This window comes from Anguilla rostrata, chromosome 9 (genome assembly GCF_018555375.3).
Source record: "Anguilla rostrata isolate EN2019 chromosome 9, ASM1855537v3, whole genome shotgun sequence".
Lineage (NCBI taxonomy): Eukaryota > Metazoa > Chordata > Actinopteri > Anguilliformes > Anguillidae > Anguilla > Anguilla rostrata.
This window is the reverse complement of record NC_057941.1, coordinates 27,559,752-27,567,804: the sequence shown is the minus strand read 5'-3', so window position 1 is coordinate 27,567,804 and position 8,053 is coordinate 27,559,752.

Here is an 8,053-nt window from a genome sequence, read left to right as displayed (position 1 = left end):
ATAATGAATGATTTTACGTAAATAAATGCTTCATTGTATAAGCCTAAAATTTTACCCATTCATATGAACATGAACATTTTAAATTTAGAAAACCTTGGTGTAATAAAGTGAAGTACAAATTTCAGGTTTATCTACTCTACTGAAACATTTTTTTTTCAGTGTATGTGTATTGAGTGGCATTTAGCATTCATGTTAAGACCACATAGGCTGCATATTTATATTATTTCTTTGTAGGATTAGGCTACTGTAGCCAGCAGAAACATACCAACAGAGGCTAAATATAAATTTAAATGTTGGAATTTCAGGGGAGAGGTAGATGGATAGTAACACCGTTTTCAAACAGTCAGTGTCCATCCTCCTTCTGTTTTTTGGAAAGGTAGGTGATAAATTAGCAAACAGAGAGCAAAAATTAATGTCTAACTCCCCCATAAAGATCTCACATAAAAAAGATCCTCCATACTGACCCCACCTCCTAATTGGTCACACTGTGAGTGTCTGTTCCTTATGCTGGCTGTAGTCTGTGCATATGCAGAACATGCATGCACACACACAAATAAGGCTCCACACAACATTTTAAAGAGGACTGATATCAACAAACTTTTATTGTTCAATGTTCCTTCAAGAGCAGAGCCTCCTCCACAGAAGTGCTCACACATCCCACCCATGGTCACAACAATTTCCTATTCATGATTTTACAGATGAATTTTTCTCAGTTAGAAAAACTATCACACTGACAAAGCCATGCAACGTGTCAATCTGACACTCAACAATAGTGGAGCAAATGAAATCCATTTGATGCCAAGCAAGTAAATCATATTCTATTACAAAAATAAAATGTCCTACAGGCACTTTTAATGTGTGCAAATAGCGCACGGTTGGAAGTAGGGTAACTGCATGTCTATGGATCATGGTTTTTGGTAAAGCTAAGGTTTGCGCACTCCTGTGTGCTGATTTTACTTGTGATTTGGAAATGCTTGGAGCACCCTTTGCTTCAGGCATTACAGTCAATCAATACAATTTCTATTCAGTTCTCAGTGACAATGAGCTATCTGTGTTGGTCTAACACACAAAATGTAGGTCCACAAACACAAGACTGCACTTACTCCTCACAGAAAATAATAATCTTCATTTGCTTTCCTTATACACATATGCCACAGCACAATTTTGGGTCTCTAATTTAGATTTCTATCTTGCGTCCAATTACTGCCAATCTACTAGCTACAGTACATGAGTGAATCAGCCAAGATTGTGTGGAGGCTCCTAAGACAAGTGGCCAACAGACAGACAGACCGGATCATCAGGTCCAGTTGATGGTTTTTAAAAACTGTATAAAAATGTCTGTAAAAACACTGTAGCCCAAAGAAATTTTACATATGCAAATCTGATATTTTTTCTGTTCACAGGGAGGATTAACCTTTTTGGCTCAAAAAGACTAACTAAAGAAATGTAATATTCAAGCTTTTCATCATTAAACAGAAAATGAACAATACAAAATAGAAAGAGTAATAATTTTATCTATAAAATATTTTAAAGAGAATAACTCTTCAATGATTAAATGCTGCAAGTAGAGTAAATAACAGTTGATGAATGTAATCATTGTAATACATAATCCTTGGACTTGGAATTGAACTAATTTTAAGATGATCACTGTTGAACATTCAGTGAAAGCTTTGGCGTTTGATTAGAATTTACATTTTTTCATTCTGATTGCTTAGGAAAGAAATTTCCACAGGAAAGAAATATGTTTGATTCAAATTAAATACTGTTATGAAAATGGAATAACAGCATTAGCTCCGCGAATGCCATATGAACATGTAGTCACATGTAGTTTCTTATTCCCTAGAAATTAAGGTAGCATTTTGTGCTATGCCACGAGGCTGACAAGTCTTCTTTTGGACATTTAAAACCTGGAAACATACAGTGTAATATATTATGTAATATTAATTGGGGCTTTTGGAAATCAAATCCAATTGTGATCCTGTATCTAATTTCTTTTTTAAATGACCTAACATCTAACAGTAAGTGTCCAGTAATCACCAATTAAATGACTAGATAGCAAAGAGGAAAATAAAATGTTAAATCTGTAAAAACAAGTATTTTTACATAACTGCTATTCCTTCTGATTCAGATTTGGTATGCTATATCAGGGTTTTTTTTAACTCAATGTTCTGGACCCACTGTGTGTGCCAATTATGGTACCAACCGTAATATCCAACCTGTGCATGGTAATGAGTTGTTAATTCATGATAATTACACAACTTTTAATGTCTATTGACAGATTTACCATTTTAAAGCCAAATTATGTCAGAAACAGCCATGCATGCCATGAAGAATCAATGACCCATATTGTCATTCTAGTCAGACTGACTAATGCTTTCACTTTCTGTAATTTTTTATATATCAAATGATTCCTTTAGAAAGAGGTTAACTTTTTAAATGATGAAATTATAAAATGACAGATTAAGTCAGTAGGGCTGATTTAAAGTGTAAAGTGTTCAAGCATTCAGCTTACACTCTAACACTAAACCATTCATGAAAAATGTTCAAAGACAAAACAAATGCCAATGAGCCACTCTGTTAAAATAAGAGAAAAATATAGACGCTAAACATATGTTTTCAAAAACCACATTTGATCAAAAGACTGACTGTAACAAAAGCCAGCATGAACAGGACTCCAGGACTGAGTTTGAGAACCCCTGTTATTCTGTAGCAAATTTGGACCCGGTGTACTCTTTCAGAAACATACTTGTCTCGGAAACACATGCAGTCACTTAAATACTATGAATACAGGTTATGTACAAGTAACACAGCAACATCAACTACCAATATACTGTACATTCTTTATGATTGTGGACATGCATATTATTATGTAAACTGTATACAAGTGTAGTTTTACAAAAGTTAAGAGTTGAGAAACACTCAGTAACTGCAAAGAGGATGACCCCAGCCACAAATAGAGCCCTAAGCAAGAGCTTGTATTTGCTTTCAGGCTGACAGGAGTCCCAGAATCACTGGAAGTGACATCACAGTCATCAGTAAGCTTGAGGCACCCTGGAACAGGACACTAAGTGCAGAACAGACCGGAACATTCCCTAGAGAAAGACACATGGAAGAACATGGAAGATTACTCTTTTGCACATTACACATTCACATTAGTCTGTGCAACAGTGCACAGTGACAATATAGAAAATCAAAGCAGGTATCACTACATACGGGGCAAGGGGAAAACCTTTCTTTGTTGAAATACGGTACATCCTGGCAAGTACAGGACTGTTGGCAACCGCATAGTGGTAGTGTTCCATTTCACTCACTCTGGTGTAATGCCATGCTGTTCTCCAGGGCCTGCGTCCCCTGTATCACCCGGCAGGTGTAGGTATAGGCCTTTTCGTCGAAGGAACCCTGGACCCGGGCGTAGGTCAGCCGGCACTTGTAAGGAGTCACCAGGGTGACGTTGGACCTCCTCTTCAGCTCAGGGATAGGCTGGGCATTGGGCAGGGTGCTCCCCATTAGTCTGCTGTCCTGTTTGAACTCACAGAAGGGCCCGGGTGGGACCTGGCTGGAACGCGGGAAGTCACAGTCCACCCTCAAATTCCGCTCTATGAGGGTGAGGCACGGGTACAGCTGGGGTCCCCTTGGATAACCTAGCGGCTGACCTACAGCCATGGCAACTGATAAGACACACAGTAAGGAAAATAGGCTGTTTACACCTTGTTACACACAGGCCATCCCTGCAGCAGATGTATATTGCATGGAAGACAATAGCCTAATTGGGTCAGTACAATCAAAATGCAAATAGATTAAAGCATTTTACAGAAATATCTTCTAAAAATGGAGTAAAGGAAAGGAGTATAATTCGCTATTGAAAACTGAGAGCTGTTTAGTTATGGGACATTCAATCTTCTCTGTTTCCGGTTCTTGCAAATCTTTTAATTATATTGGCTACGGCGAATGAAAACCCTCGCCCAGTTGCTATGCAGAGTTTCCATCTTACCGAGCAGGAAAGCCACTGTCGCAGGGAGATGCGGATCCATGGTGCTTCTTCGCCCGTAGTCAATGTCCTGGGACTGTTAGAAACGGGAAAAATCTGAGACCGCTTTAAAAGTAGTCCACATCGACCCAAGCATTTAAATGCACCTGCTATGGCATCTTCTTAGAACGGATGCGCGTGTAAAATAAATACATATTCTTCAATAACCGGACTGATTACAGCAAAGTTGTAACAAACGGAATTCCCACGTAATCTAATCATGCTCAAAAACGCATTAACTACGGAGTAAATTAAAGCATCTGAACCGTAAGACCACAAAAATCAAATTATGCTCATTTTAGTATATGGTCTAAGAGCAAGGGGCAAAGATAGTATCAAATGTACCCACTGCACATGCCTTCGATTAACTATGCCTGTATAGCATGACAGTATAATTTTCTAACGTTACCAGTGATCACTTAAATAAGAATAGCAAACACTTAATTTCTCCCTTTAACTGAATAGGCGTGTGTATTGTGTGTAGTGTGAATTGGGCGGGTGCAATAGGCTACTGCTGCAGATCAAATAAAAACGTGAAAGCGGCAAAGCTCTACACACTTCAACCAGATAGTTCCTTGGGTATAGATACACCTGACTATAAATAAGATTTGCCAGTTATTAGCGATAACCTTTCAGACCATGTAGGCGACTCCCTGTGCAACATCCGAAATGGTGCATTATAACGGGAAACGAAGGACGAGCAATAAGATACATGTTCACGCATTTGTGCATTACGCTGAGCTAGTTGTAGATTGTTAAAATGACATTAAATGATGAAATACATTGAATGACAAGCATTTCTTTCCAATTACCGTATAAATTTATCTGATTTGCCTCCTTCGGTGATCTTCGTTTAACTGAAACAAAGTCGCCAGTGTCTCTGGGTTCTGTTACTTGCGCAAGCTCGAGGGTAGGCTATTGAACAGGGAGCACCCAGCAAGCTGGTGGTGGTGGTGGTGTTTGTGTGAACTGCATTAACCTCTCTGCAAAATTTTATTTTTAAGTTTGCAGTCCATCAGAATAGTGATGGCACAAAATAAGCACAAAAGAAGTTTACCCGTAAATAATTTAGCCTATGTTACAATAATAGCCTCCTAAATTATTCACACCCTTGGTAAAGATGAGCGATGTAGGCTATACAAATAGAAAGTCATATAATGAGCTGTATTGTATGATCAAAATGAGAAATGATATTCTATTATATTAGTACAATTTCTCAGAGGAAAAAGATTGTTTAAAAAAATATATTTTCCCAAGATGATAGTTGTCTTTCTTCACACCCATTTTTAGTACTTTGTGCATCTTTCATTTGCAAGGATAACACTACTGGGTCATCTATGTTTTATGAAATTGGTAAACATATTGGGGGAAACAATGACTATTCATCCATACAGAATCTTACCATGTACTTCAGATCCTTTGGTCTGCATCTGTCGTAAGCTTTCTTCAATTCAGACCACACATTTTGATCAGGTTCTTTATATGTCTGCACCAAAACAGTGAGATTGTGGTCACTTAACATTTTAACTGATTTTTTAGGTAAGTTTGGGATCATTATCTTGCTGAAAGATAAAGTTTATGACCAAGCCTGAGCTTCTGGGCTGGTGATAGCTGTTTGATGTCCTGGGGCTCTTGAAAAAGTCCAGAGATTTTTTTGTACTCAGTCAATAAAGCAAAATAGATTATTGGAGGGATGCACTTGACTCTTGTCATGCACTATGCGTTCAATGTGGGTTATTATTGTATTTTACTTTGTTGGCAGCTCATTCATTTTGATAAGTTGGCTATCTGCTACATGACCCTATAGCCATCATACAATGTAAACATATAATTTAAACAATTTTATTGATTCATATGCACATTGCACACATTTTGTTTGTATCACAATGGTCTTATGAAAAGATTTATATATATTACAACTTTGTCTATTTGCTTTGTTTTGCTTTAAAATGTACTGATTTGCTTATGTCATAGACATGAGCATCTACAGCTCAGTCTGTCTATATGACATATTGCAGTATGACTGGGTGCATCCAATTCAGGTTAGCCTTTCATTCTTAAATGACTCAGAAAACCCACATGCAGCCTGAATCAGTTCAGCACAGATTTGTTCAGTGATATTGTGCAGAACCAAAGCCAGTACCACAAGCTAACTGACACGCACCGGTGCTAACACACATTTTAAACCCCACACAGTATAGTGCAGGTATATTCATGTCTTCAGCTTAGGCACAGACAGTGAGGGAATTGCAATAGTTCAGGCATGAGGGCCTCAACAAAGAGTAGATGTTGACAAATGGAAAGATTCTTCAGATGAATCTGCATGCCTGACTCACTGTTGCTATATGCACGAGGAAGGAAAATCAGTTATTCACGTTTACCCCCTAGGCATCTTATGGGACAAGTGCCCTGAGTGAGCTTTCCTGTAGCATCAACCTGAAGGATTGGTCCTGCAGTAGTGAAGATCTGGAGGGAATGAAAAGCATTTCAGGTCTATCCAGGTTGAGATTTATATTATGATCTACCATTCAACGCAAGGTTTTGCTCAGGGAAACTGAGAAACATGATGAGACCTGTTTGTTGGGTAGAGGAAAGGAGAGCATAAATTGAGTTGCATCACTCATCAGCAGAGAAGTGGCGTGAGAAACCAAGGAATGAGATCCAAGATGCTGCATATGAAGGGAAACAAAAAGATGGCCGAGTATGGAGCCTTGGGGGACACCCATAGGGACATCATATGTACAAGATCAACTACCATGAAAGGAAACCCTAAAGGACAGTCAGTGAGCAGAGATGGAAAGTCCAGGGGTCAGAAAGTAAAAGTCCTGCCACTCATTTCTTCCCTTAATGAACTCAGCCAACTGATTTTAATAATTAGTTCTGCCTCCTGGCCGAAGAATTTAACTAATCAGCAAATCCAGGTGATTGGAACAAAATATTGGAGAGGACAATTAATTTCTGAACTTGGATTTGCCATTACTGTCAGAGATGTAGGCTAGAATTCAGTCCACTGTAGAGCTGTGCCTGATATTCAAAGTGTAAGTCAGGGTGGAGAGAAGTAGATGAAGGCTGCAGGTATGCAGCCAGCAGAAAGTGATGTATTGATTATAAAGACATTTAATGAGAGCATGCAGGGTGAGATTACTTGAGAGCAGGGAATGGGATCCAGGGCACAGGAGGTTGGACAATGAGATATCAACAGTTAAGAGATGTCAACATCTGAATGGGGTGAGAACTTCAAAAGAAACGATAGGTCTAATAATATGGGTGGGCAGAATGGGCAGCAGGGTGGGTGGAGGTGGGAGGGATGCAACATCCGAAAGGAGCAGCAGTGGTATTCAGTGGTGTTACATTCACATTTGTTGTGTGTTTCAAACATGTTTAAACACATACTATGTTTATTTGCAATATATTAGTTTTAATATTGAGGGAGATAGCGCTTTCCTTCTGAAATCGCATGTGCAGTAGGAAATAGTTACAACCTACAACAAGATTAAATGTTATTTTAGAATGAAAAAGAGAGAATGAGATAATATTTGAATTTGTACATCCAACTTCTGGAGGCACAACATCCCTGTAAAAGCTGCTTTGAAGCAGCTTGCAGTGCAGTTTCTTGCTTTACATTACGAACCCCCTACGGCGCCTATACCGGCCACTGTGAAGACCCCAGAAAGTGAACTATCCCTCTAATGTGACGTGGTTTAGTGCCCTCTGCTGGGACAATGCAGAAATTAGGTGGGTTTTTTTTTGGGGGGGGGGGGGGCGTTCACAAATTACGAGCTCATTCCTGTACTTCTGGACGTTCTGCCGTGAAAACTCTATTTAACATGTCATAAATAAATTGTTTAAAATTGTATGAAAGATTTAAAAAAATCTTTGAAACTACAAACCAGTTTTAAAGTAACCGAATACATTATTTGGAACATTTAACACAGTTTACGTCCACTTTTTGTTTACGTTTTCTTATAACTTTACTATTGTAAAGTTCTTTATATGCTAACGTTATATATATATTATTAAGGTTGC